Below are 18,085 nucleotides of genomic sequence, written 5' to 3' on the forward strand. Positions count from 1 at the left end.
CCTAAACTCTCTTTTTCAACTGAGGACAATGGCATATTATTGCATCTCCTCGTAAATGTGACTTTAGACAGGTTATCCAACATACCTGGAATAGTCTCATCATATCTTTCAGAATCCCCAGCTTCTTTCATGGCTAATACTCAATTGTTATACAAGAAATTCAGCCATCTCCCCACAGTTTCTAGTGCCTTCCTACTTGGAAATTACTTTTTAATTAATTTTCATATATTTTGTATTTGCTTATCTATGTAGATAATTTTTTCCCCAGTAAATAGAATGTACTCTCTTTGAGGGGCCAGCACAGTTATATTGCTTGCTGAGTAAATTTTTAAAAATGAAAATTGTTGAGCTTATAGGAAGAGAATTGATATAGAACTCTATCCCCCAAAGCTTCAAGGAGACACAAGGGACTATCCATGAACTTTGTGTAGGTAGGGGAATCAACACTCAGGATTTCATGAGATATAACTTCCTTGTCATCTTCTTTTTACATTTTTATAACAAACTGATCTTTGTGAGGAGTTCCCTAAGTTCTTGGAACCAACCAGACAGAATTCAGACTTTGAATGACATGGACCTTATTTAAATGAAAGTTATCACCTATTCAGGGTCTGAAAATGAGATGCATAAAGTTGTATACCAGAATCACATATCCTAAAGGATGAGAGATCCAATCTTCAAGAGTCCTCAATACTACATGAAAGTCTGTGAGACATCCAACCCAAATCAGTCCATCCCAAAGATATTCAGATTTTCCAGATTCTGCTTTGTCTTGAGTTATATTTTAGAGTAACTTGCTGCTTCTGCCCACAAAAGCATCCATTGGACTTTCCTAGAGTAGGACTGTAGGCTCTAAATTTTGAGGCCCTGGTGTTAAAATTGAATGAGAAGCATGGAATTCAACCTATGTAAGGTCAGGAGAAAAGTCAGAAAAGTTCTGGGAACTCCCAACTCATGAATATGAATCAGACTTTTTCATGTTTGAGATAATCCAAACCCATGCTTTTTTAAAAATCTTATTGTCTCTTTTTCCAGCTCTTATAACTTCATCCTGGACATAGTAAAAATCTTGGCAGTATTTAGCTGGCAAGGTCAATAGAGGCCTGGACTCAAAGTCAGGAGGATCTGAATTCAAATCTAGTTCATAACTGACCATGTGACCTAAGGCACTTAACTTCTGTTTGCCTCAGTTCCCTCCTCTGTAAAATGGGAATAAGGAAAGCACTTAGCTTCCGGGTTGCTGTAAGTATAACATGAATGACTATTTGTAAGGTACTTGGGAAATGTTCAAGGTAAATAAGTGCTAATTTTTTTTGATTGTTGGTTAGAGTCTTCCTGCTGGTGTACTTCTAGTTGATTGTGGAAAAACAGGATAGGGAGTGGTCACTGGAAGAAATACAATTATAAATCACCTGAGGAAGTACCATCCAGTAAAAAATGCTTAGGCTAATATGTCAGAGAACTTGGGTTCAAATTCCAATTCTGATATTTGCTATCATTGTAATTTAGGACAAGGCTCTTAAAATTTCTATGCCTCAGTTGCTTCTAACTAAGAGTGGGGGAGAGGAACGTGGAACAAGACCCTATGAACTTGGTTCTAGATTTAAAAGAGACCTCAGAGGTCATGGAGTCCGATCCTTTTAATTTATACATGAGAAAACTGAGGCACAAGGAGGGATGATCTTAAGGGTTTATTTGAGTTTTAATTTTAAGATGCAATAAAATGTGGAATATCCATAAAGCCAAGGGAATAATCCTACTTAAATCAATGTATTATGCTGCTCATCTTTTTCTAGTTTTGGTTATTTGACTCAGGGGAAGACGAAGTACAGCTCTGAAGTTTAAAACACACACACACACACACACACACACACACACACTCCATTTATTTTACTCAGGGATTTACCTGTGGAACAAATTGAGCACCTAATCAGTAAAACTGACTTACACTATGCTTCTTTAAAATAAATTCTACCAGCAGATGGATTGGGAATGAGAACATCAGAAGAGCATAGTGTTCCATTGAACACACACATACATAAAGGTTATTACTTTCATAGATGAAAAACACTGCAAAATTCCCGGGCAAATTTCAGTTGAATTGTACCCATGATGATATTGAGTTCAGCTCCACAATGTATTTCCTTGAACATAATAGGCACATATTGAAGGCATTGTATTTTACCAGAGAACACCCTGAAAGAGGTCCCAGGACACTTATGTTTTCTTTCTGCTTCCCCCCATTGACTGATCAACATTAAACAAAACAAATTCTCTGGTTTTTCATTTCTTAATTATAAAGATTTTTATTAACCCCCATTAGCTTAAACAGGAAAAACATTCTTTTTACAGAAGCCAAGTTCATCATGGTCTTCCTCAATATGAGTTTGCCCTTTGAGGGTAGCTCTCAGAGCAAGTTTGACCTGGTTTAAGGCTTTACTGGATAAAGTTGTTTGAGCACATTCTTCCAACATCTAGAATTGGTCTTTTTATAAATAGAAAGGTACATAGTACCTCAATGCTTATTAACTGATTGATTGATTGTATCATTTGATAAGCCTCTCCTGATCAGAAAGCACTCACTGGGACTAAGACAAAGAATAGTGGGAAGGCCACATTGTGTGATATTTCATAATCTAAGATTCCAAACCTAGAGGAGGAGGAAAAATGGAGGTCCTACAGCAAATGAAGAGGGAAAATTAAAGAAGACAGATTTATTGCCAAAACTGATCACTATAGAGAATTAGAAGAATGTGAGAGAAATTTGAAGCCTATCTTGAATATTTGTTTCAACTTTCTCTGTGACAAAGTTAGACATGACTTTGGATCTTTTTGCATTGTGCTCAAATTAAAGCAATTTATCAAGTGGCTCATTATGTTAAATATCTGCCCTTTAATAGCTTTATCAAAACACAAACCAAAGTAATGATCTTCTGTATGAAGAGTCATTAGCACTGATTAATCACCCTTCTCCTTCTGTTTAATCATCTAACAACCGAATTCTGAAGTATAAGCAAAGAATGAATGAAAATCAAATCCAGAACTCGAGTCAAAAATTTATTAAGCATCTTCTCTGTTTAAGATATTCTACTAGACAGTGGGAGACAAGAAGTATGATCCAAAAAATTTAATGAACATCTACTTAACATCTACTACTATGCTGAATGTTGGACACACAAAGATAGAAACAAAACATGACTGTCTTCTACTGTGATAATAGCTAGATGGATAAAGACAATGCAATTAAACAGAAATTCCCAGGAGAGCGTGCTAGTACTCAGGAAGGATGAATTGACTTTTGAAAGGGATGGCACTTAAACCATGTGAAGTTTGGCAGAGAGGAACATTGGGTGCATTCCAGTTATGTGAACTCTTATATACAAAGGCAAAGAATTACGTATTTTAATGCCATCAAGAAGGATTGCCATCAACTTGGATTGACTAGAATGGAGAGGGAACAAGAGTCATGTAAAATAGGATGGCATTGACAGACTAGAAACATCCATTGCAGTGCTTTCAGTGAATGACCAGAGATTTTGTTTTTATCTCAAAGGGAAGGAACCACTAAGGAATGTTGAGTAAGAGTCTGACAGAGGAGATCCTTGTCTTAGGTATATCAATATGGCAATTGTATCTCATTGGTGGCATGGAGCCAAGGATGGTGTGAGGCTCAAATGAGAGACCAGATGCAGCACTCTTCCAATATTAGGAGTCCTATGTAAATGACAATTATTAACATTATAATTGTTGTTTATATTAGCCTAAAGTCATAAGGTCTCCTGTCTAGTAATGAGTTCATTTCTTGAACCTTTTATTGTTTCAAGCAAGATTTAGAAGAGCAATATAGGAATATGCTGTTAAATATTAAGCAGTGGGGTCCTCTGAAAAAAAATATGAGCATAACCTTTTTAGTTTAGACTGAATTGTAAATATTTTCTTAGGTCTAGGTATCTATACATATACATATATAATGTGTTTGTGTATATTTATTTTAAGTATGTAAATATGTACACATATCCGTGTGTATGTATGTGTTGTGCACATGATTTGTGTTTCTGTGTTCATAGGTTCATGCATGACTGCATGTACACATGTATACAAAAAGCACATGTGAACACAACACATGTTAATGTATAGACATGCACATGTATGATATACAGACATATTTGCAAGCTACAGGAATACAGTACACATCTGCAGAGGAAAGAACCCTAGTGTTCTGGAGTATAAACACTGGGAAATCTACTATAGTGTAACATATTTTAGAATCTAATCCTGATAAAATGTTATATTTTTTGATCTAGAACTTAGCTTAGCTAAATGAGAAGGGGCCCATCATCACCAGTAAACTAGTTATTGAGTGGTGGATTCCTTGACCATAAAACCTATGAAACAAAGAAAAATATAAAACTTGGTAGATAGATAACTGATAGAAGAAGTAGTAATGTTTTCTTAGTGTTTGGATAAGATTAGGACAAGCAGCAGAGAATGTATTCATACCTCATTACATCTCAGATCAGAGGCTACATTGAATGCATAATCATCTGCAGGGGAAAAAAAAGTCAGGGATCAACTCTCCCTTTACTTTAGTTTTGGGTTGTAGCCCTTTCAAATTAAATAATTTACTATTTATAGTAAATTAGTGCAGCATTGACCTTGATGCCATTTTCCTCCTCCTTGAAGGTGTCTGAGTGGAAAGCACAAGGTCTTCATCCATTATTCAGAACCCATGGAGGTATGCCATCACAATGACATACAAATACTAATGAACTTCTCTGGGCAACCACATTTTCCCACGATCTTGTACAAGCCCTCTCAATTGATCTAGCAAAGTCTTTTATCTAAGCATAAAAATCTTTGCTCAATAATCATATGGTCATGTCAGCTATAATGTCATGAATATAAGCAAAACAAGGAGAGAAATAGTAGTTGTAGCTACATGGAAAGACAGATTGTAGGTTCTTCTTGAAAAGGCAAAGAAGGGGGAAGGAGGGAGTAGCATAAATTGGCTTTTATCAAAAAATCCCAAAGTAAGAAATAGCAGTATTTCATGGGACATTCAGTTATCCTCATATTTAAATATACCTCTATTTTTAAAAATACCATAAGAACAATTGCAATTTACATACCAGCATCCATTATTATATAGTGCTAATGAAGTATAACATTTTAAGAAAACTTCCCCGGGAACCCTCAAATCAAATCAATGTATACTTTAATATTTAGTGACTTCAATGAAAAAATAAATAATAGCAAGAGGGCAAAAAATAACCAGGAAATATAAAAATATCAGGAAAGATGGAAGAATTCATGACCAAACAAGAGATAGAGAACATTACAACATATAAAATAAATAATTTTGATTATGTTAAATTTAAAGGCTTTTGTACAAACTAAAGTTCAAAAGTAACAGAAGCCAAAGACTACATATTAATATTATAGAAGTTCATGAATGGTAGCGAATATCTGACTTTTAGATTTGTATCTGCAGTCTTGAACACAGTGTTAAAAACATACTAAGTACTTAGCAAGCACTTTTTATTCATTCTGAAAAGCCTCATACAATGTGATTAATACTGTTTACAAAAATAATTAGTAAGACATGGAATTAGCAAGGCAATAAATAACATCAAAAATTAAATAGGATCTATTTTTTTTAACAGGAAACAACTAATTCATGATGTGGAAGCCAGCTTGAATTGGTTACCTTTGTGAAATCAGATAACTCTCTTGTTAGAAAAAATGTCAAAATTAATACAAAGTTGTAGAAAATATTTCTTTAATGAGAAAAAGATAGTGCATATGATTCTAACCTGAGGGGATCAAACAAGTTATTGGTGATGAAGAATTAGGAATAAAAAGAAAGGGAACAAATTTGCATCTATTAGAACAATCTTACATAGCTTATTTTTTTTTACCATTATCGACCAATTGATACAAGGAAACAATAGATTTTAAAAATAGGTTTAGTCAGTAAATACTAGTAATATTTGTGAAGGACAGTAATATGACATCTAAGGACCGCACTGATTTGGTGAACAGTTCATGTAAAAGGGCGGTTTACAATTGTATTACCTCACAAAATGGAAAAATGAAATAGAGGGAAAATTAATTTAAGTTAAGGTTTAGTGTCAGATTGACTAAAGTCATCCTAATAACAGTTAAGAATGAAACCGAATGGTATAATTATCAGATCTATGGAGAGTGGAAGAATTCATGGCAAACAAGAGATAGAGAACATTATAACATATAAAATAAATAATTTTGATTATTAAATTTTTGATTATTAAATTTAAAGGCTTTTGTACAAACAAAACTAATGAAATTGAAATTAGAAGGAAATCAGAAAGTTGGAAAATAATCTCACAAAGGCCTCATTCTCAAACATGTAGGGAACTGAGTCAAATTTATAATAATACAAGCCATTCTTCAATTGGTCAAAGGATATGAACAGGCATTTTTCAGATGAAGAAATCTGAGGAAAAAACCCTTTGTCTCTATATAGTCATATATAGCATTCTAAATCACAACTCTGATCTATCATGTTAGTTGTGTGACAAAAAAAGAAAATAATAAATATTTGAAAGGGTGTGGGAAAATTAAAGCACTAATGCACTATTGGTGAGATTGTGAACTGATCTAACCATTCTGGAAAGCAATTTGGAACTATGCCCAAGAGCAACTAAACTGTATACTCTTTGACAGCAATACCACTAGTAGATCTGTATCACAAAGAGATTATATGGCACATAGAGGATGCGGAGAAGAGCTGAGCTATTCAGTGGATCATCACACAATGTTGCTAATTCTGTGTATATTATTTTCCAATTTCAACCCATTTCATTTTGCATCAGTTCATACAAGTTTTCCAGGTTTTTCTGAAATCTACCTATATAGTATTCCAGAACATTCATATATATCATAGCCTACTCAGTCATCCCCCAACTGATGGTGATTCCTTCAATTTCCAATATTTTACCACCACCAAAAGGTTTGTTATAAATATTTTTACACATGTAGGTCCGTTTCAGTGTTTATGATCTCCAGAATGGTTGGATCAGCTAACAAGCTTGTGAAGAAATAGAAGGATCAGGTAGAAGCAAGACATATATACATATAAGGAAATAGAAATAAAGCAAGAAAATCAAAAGCAAATTGTAGGAAGCATTGAAAGCTAGACTAGGAAGTTTTGATTTTATCCTATAGGTAAGGGAACATTTCAGAGGTTTCCTAGGTAAGTGAGGTGATAAAGCAGTCATTTAGGAAAATTAGCCTAGCAAACACCAATAATAATTATAATAATACACTTGAGGTGGGAGAGTCAAAGTAGGTCAAAGGATAAATTATCCAAGAGTGATGGCTGTATCAGTGAGAGTAGATTTTAACTGGAAATGTTAGAATGAACCAGTCCAATCCTCTTGTGTCATTACTGAGAACATTTAGGTTGTGAATCTAGATCCTCTTAGATCAAATTTTGTCTTTTTTTCCCCACTGAATTCTATTCCCTCACAGAAAAGGAAAGAGTAGAAATACATTACAAAGAAAGATAAAATAGAATTGAGTAGATGTTCTGTGTGTGTGTGTGTGTGTGTGTGTGTGTGTGTGCATTTATATGTGTATGAGTGTATGTGAGAGAGAGCCAGACAGAGACAAAGAGAGAGACAGAGAAACAGAAAGAAACAGACAGAAACATAGAGAGGAGAGAAAGTAGAGGGAGACAGGGAGGGGAGGAAGGAAAGGGAGAAGGGAAGAAGTAGAGGAAGAGGAAGAAAAGAAGCGAGACACAGAGAGAGAGACAAAGAGGGAGACAGAGAGACAAAGGAAGACAGAGATTATTTTTTATGTACTTTCTAAATTCAAGTCACCATTATTAGTGCTAGTGATGCAAAGATAAAATGAATCGGTCTCTCCCTTCAAAAATATTCTATTTTACTAGGGGGTTATAAGATATATAGTATTTTATACATAGACAAATAAATTAAATAAATATACATAAAATGAAAACAAATTTTTTTGTTGTAGTTTGGGGTAAGGATAAGGGGAAGAGTAACAATTTGAGGGAGATCAGGAAAGAACTAGGTAGGAGATAGCATTTGAACTGAATTCTAAAGGGAGCTCTTAGATATTTAAAGAAGCAGAAAAGAGGAAGAGAACACCCTAGAATTTGCAAGCAATCTATGCAAAATCACAGAGATGAAACAGGATATGTTGTAGGCAAGAATCAGCAATAAGGACAGTTTTACTATAAAATAGAATGTAGACGAGGGAAGGATGTAAAATTAGTTTGGAAGGATAGAGGTAGACTGTGAAGGAATTTATATTTTAAACAGATAAATGAGGAAGTAATAGTGAGCCCCTGATTATTTTAGCAAAAGGGCAGTATGTTCATATCTATGCTTTTGGAATATCAGTTTCAAAAATAGATTGGACAGGGCAAAGATCAAAAGCAGGAAGATCTATGAGGAGACTATAGTAAGTCAAGTGAAAAGATAATAAGGGTCTGAAAATGGGTAAGAGATGTGTGAGTGGAGAGAAAGAGACAGATGGTGAAGATACTCAAAAGGTAAAATTAACAAAATTTGACAAGTCACTTGATAAGGTGGTTGTGATTGGTCAGTCATGCCAAATTCTTCATGACCCCAATTGGCCTGACAATAATACTGAAGTGCTTTGCCATTTCCTTCTGCAGCTCATTTCACAGATGAGGAAATTGAGGACACATTGTTAAGGAAATTGCCCAGCATCACACGACTACTAAGAGTCTGAACTCAGAATTGAATTCAAGGTTTCTTGACTTGAGATCCAATGTTCTAGCCACTGCACCATTGCAAGAATGATTATGAGGTTTGGAGATTGGAGAAATTATAGTATCCTTGCAATGATAGGAAAAAAACCTAAGAAGAGGGATAGATTTATAGGGTAAGATAGTGTTTGGTGCATGTTGAGTTTGAGATATTAATGAAACATATACATGGAAGAATCCATTATGCAGATGAAGGACTGGAGATTTATAAACGGTGATATATAGGAGTATTAGACTTGAGTCCAGAAACTTAATTCAGATATGGTCCTAGATACTTAATAGTTGTATGACCCTGTACAAATGACTTAACTTCTGTTTGCCTCAGTTTATTCATCTACTTCCCATGTCCTTCCTTGTTGGAAGGACAAAATAAAAATATAGCCAGGTCACAATTAGTGTGAATGATGAATTTCCTGAATTGGCTATATGTATTTGACTTCCCCACTATTCAATGTTATAATTATGTAAAATATTCTAGTTGGTTCGAGCCCAACAAACAGAGCACATTTGAATAATACATAATGTGACCTCTTCAGGGATTACATTATTTGCATTTTGCAAATCTTAAAGCACAATATAAATGCTGGCTATTAAAATTATTATTTGTTGGCAGAAAAATAATTTAAATTGACTCTTTAGAGTTAGTAATTAAACTAATTTAAATCCACATAACTGATTATCTAGCCTACATCTCTCCATATGGTTCAAAATTAGCATGAGAGAACCTTTTCAAATGCAACACTGGATGTCTAAACTATAACTACAGCATTATTCTGATTTCCCAGTCTAGTTTCCCTGTCAAACAAGAGAAAATGCAATTAATGTGATGTGTGCCCTGTCCTTTCTATAACCTTATTGACTTTTTGTGATGACTTCTTTTTCTAGAAGCTCACCAACTATCCCTTAAATAATGGCAAATTCTAGAATCAATCCAGGGATTTTCTCAAGGTCAGTAGTCTGTAATTTGTAGACTGCAACACCTTTTTTTGAAAACTAGGCCTTTATCAGCCCTTTATGGTCTACCCCATTGTTCATAATCTAAAGAGATCATTGTGGTGGCACAGCAATTTCTTCCTATATCCACCTTTTCTTATAGATACTGGTTTTCTTTTACATGCTATATAGTCTATTTTATTTTTTCCCATGATTTTATAACTTTCTGTGGAAAATGCAATTCTTTATCTCCTTATCTACATATGTAATTCATTGGCCATGAAATACTAAGAAAAATTGTTGTATTTTAAAAATTTAACTGAAGTCACATTGAAAAGTCTTGAAAAATTAGTGCCTCAGTCATATTTGTCAAACACGCAAATAGTCATACATTTGTGGTGATTCTGAGACATACTGAAACTTTTTCCTGAATTATTGTCCTTTTCCACAAGAGGGCTTTTGCAAGTCAAAAATTTGTTCATAATAATGATCTGCTTACCTCTCTTGGTAAGAATTAGATAAATGTTAGAGATTTAAATATTTGAGATATTCCCATACATTTTATCTTTTCTCTGAAATAATAAATTAGAAAAATATTCATTTACATTGAATTAAACTACCTTCATACTGATTACTTTTACTAGATAATGTAATAGGAAGTCAACTTCTAATCATTATTTTCAAAGTTAGTTTTAAAAAAAGGATCATAAATTAGCAGTTGCAGGAGATCTCAGAGGCCATCTAGTCTAACCCTTTCATTTATCAATGAGGAAACTGAGTCAAGTAATATTAAATAACTTTCCTTAAGTCACTATTAAGTACCAATACCTCAAATATTCTGACTCCCAAAGGAACCAAGATTCCCCCCCCACCACTATCTCTGCAACTAAATTTTAAAAAATGGTGGGAGGGAGAGTCAAGATGGCAACATGACAACAGTCTTTCCCAGAAGCTCTATCCAAAATATTCCAAAAGACCTTAAAATTATGTCTCTAACTAAATTTTTGAGAGACAGAACCCACAGAAAGATCCAGTGAGGCAATTCCCCAGTCCAAGGTAACCTGGAAGATAGTAGGAAGACTCTGTTCCACAGGGTTGTAAAGGGCAACAGTCACTAGAAGAAAGGAGTTCCAACCTTCTGGTAATAGCCCCCTGGGTCCCTGGGAGAGCTGGTTCCTGTCAGCAGAAGCAATTTCCTGACCTGCCAACCCAGGGAACACAAAGGACAACTAACCTCTGCCTAGAGTGAGTGCAGAGTCCAGGCCAGCATGGTCTTCAACACAGCTGTGGCCATTAGCACAGCCCAGGTCCCAGGAAATAGAAGCAGGCCTATGGAGTCACTCAGCAGGGAGCCACCTGGTAGCTGCTCCCCTGAGCACTCAGTCCATGGAGGGTAAGGGAGTAGGGGGAGAGACAGTCAAAATCTCTCCTCTGTCCCTAGGACAGGACTCTGGGGCTTTATCCATATTCAGACCCTGGTCACAGTCTGGGTCCCCATTGCCATAGGCCAGGGACCCTCCTCACAGCTCCAGGACAGAGGGGAAGGCTTGTGGTCATCCACAGACCAGAGCATAGGCCAGGAGAGTAGTCAGAGCCTCTCATAAGGAACTTCAAGGGGTGGGGGTGTTCCAGCAACACTCAAAAGCTCAGGAAGCACCCCAAAACCCAGCCACAGTCTGGGAAAATGAGTAAACAGAAAAAAAGAAACCTGACCATAGACAATTCTTTGGCCCCATGGAGGATCAAAATTACACACTCAGAAGATGACAAAGTCCAAACTTCTGTATCTAAAGACTCCAAGAAATATAGAAGTTGGGCTCAGGCTATGACAGAGCTCAAAAAGATTTTGAAAATCAAATAAGGGAGGTAAAGGAAAAATTAGGAAGAGAAATGAGAGAGATGCAGGAAAAATATGAAAACCAAGTCAGCAGTTTAGTCAAGGAGATCCAAAAAAATGCTGAAGAAAACATGTCAAAAACCACTTTAAGTCAAATGGAAAAAGCAGTCCAAAAAAGTTAATGAGGAGAAGAAAAGCCCTTTAAAAGTAGAATTAGTCAAATGAAAAGGAGATAAGAAAGCTCTCTGAAGAAAACAAACTCCTTCAAATGTAGAATGGAAACTAATGGAAGCTGATGAATTTGTGAGAAATCAAGACACAATACTTCAATACCAAAAGAATGAAAAACAAGAAGAAAATGTGAAATATCTCATTGAATAAACAACTGCTGTGGAAAACAGATCCTAAGGAGACAGTTCAAAAATCACTGGGCTACTTTAAAGTCATGATCAGGAAAAGAGCCTTGACTTCATTTTTAGAGAATTTCTACAGGAAAATTGTCTTGATATCCTAGAAGTAGAGGGCAAAATAGAAATTGAGAGAATCCCACCAATCTCCTCCAGAAAGAGATTCCCCCCCCCTAAAATAAATACCTCCCCCAGGAGTACTACAGCCAAGTTCCAGAACTCACAAGGTCAAAGAGAAAATACTACAAGCAGCCAGAACAAAACATTTCAAATATTGTGGAACTGCAGTCAGTATTACCCAGGATTTAGCAGCATCCACATTAAGAGCTCATAAAGCTTGGAATATAATATTCTGGGAGGCAAAAGAGTTTGGATTACAAACAAGAGAATCATCTACCCAACAAAAGTGAACATCCTCTCCCAGAGGAAAAGAATGGGCTTTCAATGAAACAGGGGGAATTTCAAATGTTCCTGTTGAAATGGACTAGAGCTGAACACAAAATCTCCAAGTACAGGACTCAGGTGAAGCATAGAGAGGGTGGACGAGAAGGATAAATTATGAGGGACTTAATGATGATGAACTGTACAAGAGGGAGCTGAATATGAATGTATAATACATTGTAAAATTGGAGTCAATGGGTGAAAAGGGAATGTACTAGGAGAAACGGAAAAGAGAGGTGGACTAGACTAAGATATCTCATTTAAAAGAATCAAGAAAAAGCTTTTGTGGGGGGGCAGCTAGGTCATGCAATGAATAGAGCACTAGCTCTGGAGTCAGAAGGTCTTGAGTTGAAATCCGACCTCAGACACTTAATAATTGCCTATCTGTGTGAACTTGGGCAAGTCACTTGACCCCATTGCCTTCCCCTCAAAAAAAAACCTAAAAAAAAAAAGAAATAGTTTTTGCAATGGTATGGAAGGGGGGTAAAATGAGGGGGAATGAGGGAGTCTTCATTCTCACTGGAAATGGCTAAGAGAGGAAGCAACATACATAATAGGATAAAGAAATCTAGAAGGAAAAGGAGAGAAATGGAATAGGGGAAGGGAGGAAGGGGGGGATGGAGGTGATAGAAGAGAGGGTAAATCATAGAGAGGATGGTCAGATCCCAACACATTGTGGGGGGGGTGGTTTATTTGTTTGGTTTGCTTGTTTTGTTTGTTTGTTTGTTTGTTTTTACTTTTTGCAAGGTGGTGGAATTGGGTGGCCTGTCCCAGATCACAGGACTGGGTGGTTTCTGGGTCTCTGGGGGGGAATGTAGGCTTGGGACCTTTTGGTCCAAGGGATGGTGCTCTGTCCCACTGCACCATTAGGCTGCCCCACAGCACGCTTCGAAGAGGGACAGAGTGAAAGGAGAGAGAAGATACATTAAATGGTAGTGAGGAGGAATGGATGGAGAGAATTACAATCAGCAGCAGCAACCGTGGAAAAATATGTAAGTAACTTCTCTGATGGACTTAAGATAAAAAAATGTGATCCATCCCAGAGACAGAGCTGATGGTATCTGAACACAGACTGAAACACATGTTTTTTTCCCTTTCTTTCACTTTATTTCTTGTGAGTTTTTTTATTTTTAGGGAGAGGGGGGATTATGTTTTACTCTTAGAACAAGACTATTTTAGTAATGTGTAAAAAATGAAAATGGAAATTTAAAAAAAGGGAAAATATGGTAAAGAATGAGTTTTTCTGCATCAACCTCAGGTCCATAGGATTGGGCCCACTATACTACTTTGATATCTGATAAGACAAAAAAGCAAGGTTTTTCCATAGTTATGTCTGCCTACTCAATCTCTTTGAAGGCCTGTAGTGTAATCTCCTCAAAAATTATGGAATTATCATGGAATGTATGTTTTTTATTTATTTGTTTATTTATTTTTTCCAACTACATGTAATGGGAGTTTTCAACAATAATTTTTTTTTTACATTTTTCTTCCTTCCTCTCTTCCCTCTCACTCCAGCAGAAATCAATATAATATAGACTCTATATCCAGAACCATGCTAAACATAGATTCATATTAATCATGTTGTAAAAGAAGAATCACACCCAAATGGAAGAAAAAAATTAGGGAGAAAAAAGCAGCATAATTCATAAGATAACTTAAAAAAAATGAAGATACTAAACTTTGGTCTGCATTTAAACTCCAAAGATTCTTCTCTGGATGTGGATGGTATTCTCCATCCCAAGTCTTTTTAATATTATCTTTGATTATTGTACTGTAGAATGAGCAAGTCCAATATAGTTGATCATCACCCGATGTTGCTGTTAGTGTGTCTAATGTTCTGGTTCTGCTTTTTTCCTCTGAGTATCAGTTCATGTAAGTCTTTCCATACTATTCTGAAGTCTCAATTCTCATAATTTCTTACAGAACCAAAATCCATATACCCCAAATTGTTTGGCTATTCCCCAATTCATGGGCAGTCCTTCAATTTCAAATTCATAGTGAATATAAAAAGAGTGCTATAAATATTTTTGTACATGTGGGATTTTTACCATTTTTGCTATCTCTTTGGAATATAGACCTAGTAGCAGTTTGTTGGATCCAAGGGTTTGCATAGTTTTTTTATTGCCCTTTGGACATAGGAATGTGCTCCTTCATAGTCCATCTTGAAGAATTTCTCCTTTGAATTCTGCTGCATGTTCAACCCATTAGCTTGTCTGGTTCCTTCTTTTCCTCATTTAACATAAGGGGAAGATTAAACTCTCTGAGCCTACTTCATCACTGACTTCCTAGTACTCTGGCTCCATGAAATATTCCTAATATCACTAGTAACATCCTAACATTTGTTTTCAATAATTTTTGTTTGTTTGTTTGTTTAGAAATGTAGTGAACACGAACATTTTGGAATGGCAAATAACTGGTGTGTTTTTATGTGATGTTGATATGAATTCTCCTGTTGCATATTTTTGGTTGTGACACCCAGTAACACTTAAGACTATTATGGGATAGCATTCTTTTTTTTGAACCTTGCCCTTTCCATAGTGTCCACAACACTACAGATAGGTTGCTTTCCTATGTCCTATCCTTCCTTCATGACAGTTCTGTATTGGACTCCATTTTCCTGCCATGATGCAAAAATTACTATTACAAGATGTGAAATTGATTGAGTCTTGCCTTAAATGCCTTTGTACCATTTTTACTAGTCCAGTCACCCCAGAGGAGTAAGTTTATACAGGTGCTACAGCTATTTGTCACCTCATAACTCTGCTGGAAAGATTTCTTTATTCACAAGAATATATTTGTCAAATCTTCTCTCCTTGCTGCAGGGCAACAGATCATCAAACCATTTTATTTAACCATGGAACAGTACAGGTTATTGTTTATCTGCTAACTTCAGTGTCATACAAATGCAAGCTTTGAATTGTTTCTCAGTCTTTGAATCCAAGACCCTTGTAAATATTTTGGTTGATGGAAAATGATTACCTAAGATTTTTGTGAAGATGCTTCAGAGAGATAAAGCTATTTAAATGCAGTTCATATCAACAAAATGCTTAACATCTGGAACTGGAGCAATTCAGACAGATGAAAATTGTATCAAAAGCTGCCTAGTTTGTTTTGGATATGTAGTAAGGAGAGATTGCTAGAGGATCCAGTTGAAGGAGATGAACTTGCCTATCTCATTAAACCAAATGCTAAAATTAATGATGGTCCTTCATTTTTGAAGAAGACCATGACATCAGGGAGCTGATGCCATGACAAGCAAGGAAAATGAATTTAAATGAGGAGAGGCTATACAAAGTCACCAACATCACTTTCTTCTCCATAGTCATCTGAGTCCAGTGGCCAGATATGAATCAGCATGACTGGAGATGGTTCTGGATACTAGATAATTAGGATTAAGTGACTTGCCCAAGGTCACAGCTAGTGTCAGAGGTTGGATTTGAACTCCCATCCTCCTGATTCCAAGGACAGTGCTCTATCCACAGAACCTTCTAGCTGCCCTAGATGTGATAATTGCTAGTATAACAGGTCACCTAATTACTTTGTTTGTTGATTATTTAAAGTGCCCTAGATCGGTCAGTCACTAATATCAAAAGGCTTGACCATGATTTAAAGCATTCTCATGAACTCTGCCAGGCTGCTTTCAAAGCTTTATGGCTCTTGGAACTAAAGATGAAGACATCCAGAATAAGGAGAGTCTGGGAGAGTGACTAACTCCAGGACTGACAGCCAGAAGGCAGGGAGTGACATCACCCAGAAGAGCACCAACAAGGAACTGAATCTAATAAAAAAGAGGAACTAAAAGCATGATTGGAGAATAAATGGAACCCAGATATTGGGTTGTTTTATTTGCTTTTTTTTGTTTGTTTTGTTTTTGTTTATTTATTTCAGAAATGTAGTGTGGGGGTGGCTAGGTGGCACAGTGGATAGAGCACTGGCCCTGGAGTCAGGAGTACCTGAGTTCAAATACTGCCTTAGACAATAATTACCCAGCTGTGTGGCCTTGGGCAAGCCATTTAACCCCATTGCCTTGCAAAAACCTAAAAAAAAAAAGTAGTGAACATGAATATGCTCGAATGACAAATGACTGGTATCTTGCACATTTTTCATATGTTTCCTGGAGAAATTTATTCTACCAATTTGAAGTTTCAGATACCTCAAAAAACATAACACTCAAATTGAAAATTTAATTTTGGAAATGCCTTATTTCTGATATCATTGAAAAATTCAAGTCTCACTTGTTCTTTGTTATATTACCGAGTTATAGTTTATTTAATTTATTTTTTGCTATTCTGCAAAGGTTTTGTGATTAAAAGCTTTGTGTATCAATGATTTTTTAGTTTAATGAATAGTCATCTGAAATTTTAAGCTTCTCACCGATGCTCTATAGTATGTTTAACACCTTCATATTGTTGCTGCAACCTAGTCCAACAATAGACTCACTTTCTTTATTTGTCCTGGGCAAGGAGAATATTGTAATGTAAAGTTCTGACTTGGCTTCATAAGCAAAAACATGAGAGTTGACCGCATACAACAAGAATTGGATATGCTCTAGAAATGAGGTGTTTCAAATCACCAGGGAGAACCAAATGTTCTCCTCTTAGCATCCATATGAAGGACCCAGAATCAGGAATTTGGTAGTTTGTTAGCTATTTTCATCCAGACTCACTACCATGAGATATAATTTAAAAACATACTGAAAAGTCACATGATTCAAAGGTATACTATAACCCTTACCTTTATAGTGAGGAACACCCTCACTTGAATACAGTCAAAGCAAAAGAATGGTAAGAGGCTATAGAAAAGTCATCTGGAAAAATAATAATGATAATGATAATGATAACATTAGACACAACTAGCATGCTTTGATTTCTATGGACCTTTATTTTACAGGATTAACAATATACTTCTAACTAAAAGAGTGTTTAAAAGGAAATCTGAAAAAAAATTCAGTTTTGCATCTCCAGATGCTGAGGCAAAATTGTCACTTTAAGCTTAACTCAGTGATAGCATCTGATCCTGTCTATACAGCAATTTGATTTGATATATGAATCTTGACACTTTGTGGTACAAACAATTAGGGTAAGTGATCTTGTACTACAAAGCAAAGGCCTCATGACATTTTAATGAAGATTAGAAATTCATCAATACTTTGAGAATATGCGATTTCATCATTATTGATCAAAAATTTAAAAAACCTCTCAAACTTCCAAATTTTAATGTGGGAAATATTGAGAAAAATTGCAATTGTATTAAACCTATGTGATCTGATACAATGGCATGTTACTTAGAGATTGAAGAATTATTTTGTCCATTGATAAATCTAAAAAGTGTTTTTCAGGGGAATGTTTGTGGGCTAAAAGTGAGATAGAAGGTCCAGAAGAAAAATAGAAAGTCTTTTTTGTATTGGTGTATAATTTTTCATTTTCTTAATAAAACACTATGGTAAAGTTATTGACTTAATATATCTCTCTTCTGTAGCTCCTGCTTGTCCAAGTTCTGTCCTTTCAGGGCTAAACAGAATGAGTCAAACCATTGTTTTTTTTAAGATTTTTTCAAGGCAATGGGGTTAAGTGGTTTGTCCAAGGCCACACGGCTAGGTAATTATTAAGTGTCTGAGGTCGGATTTGAACCCAGGTACTCCTGACTCCAGGGCTGGTGCTCTAT

The 18,085-nt window shown here is 35.7% G+C and overlaps 1 pseudogene; it reads left to right on the plus strand.

Annotated features, from left to right (window-relative positions):
- The window catches only part of LOC141489442 (armadillo repeat-containing protein 8 pseudogene), a 145,433-nt pseudogene extending 129,305 nt beyond the window's left edge, over window positions 1-16,128 (plus strand).
- Window positions 16,129-18,085: the final 1,957 nt, after the last annotated feature.

The sequence above is a fragment of the Macrotis lagotis genome, chromosome 5, assembly GCF_037893015.1.
Source record: "Macrotis lagotis isolate mMagLag1 chromosome 5, bilby.v1.9.chrom.fasta, whole genome shotgun sequence".
Classification (NCBI taxonomy): domain Eukaryota; kingdom Metazoa; phylum Chordata; class Mammalia; order Peramelemorphia; family Peramelidae; genus Macrotis; species Macrotis lagotis.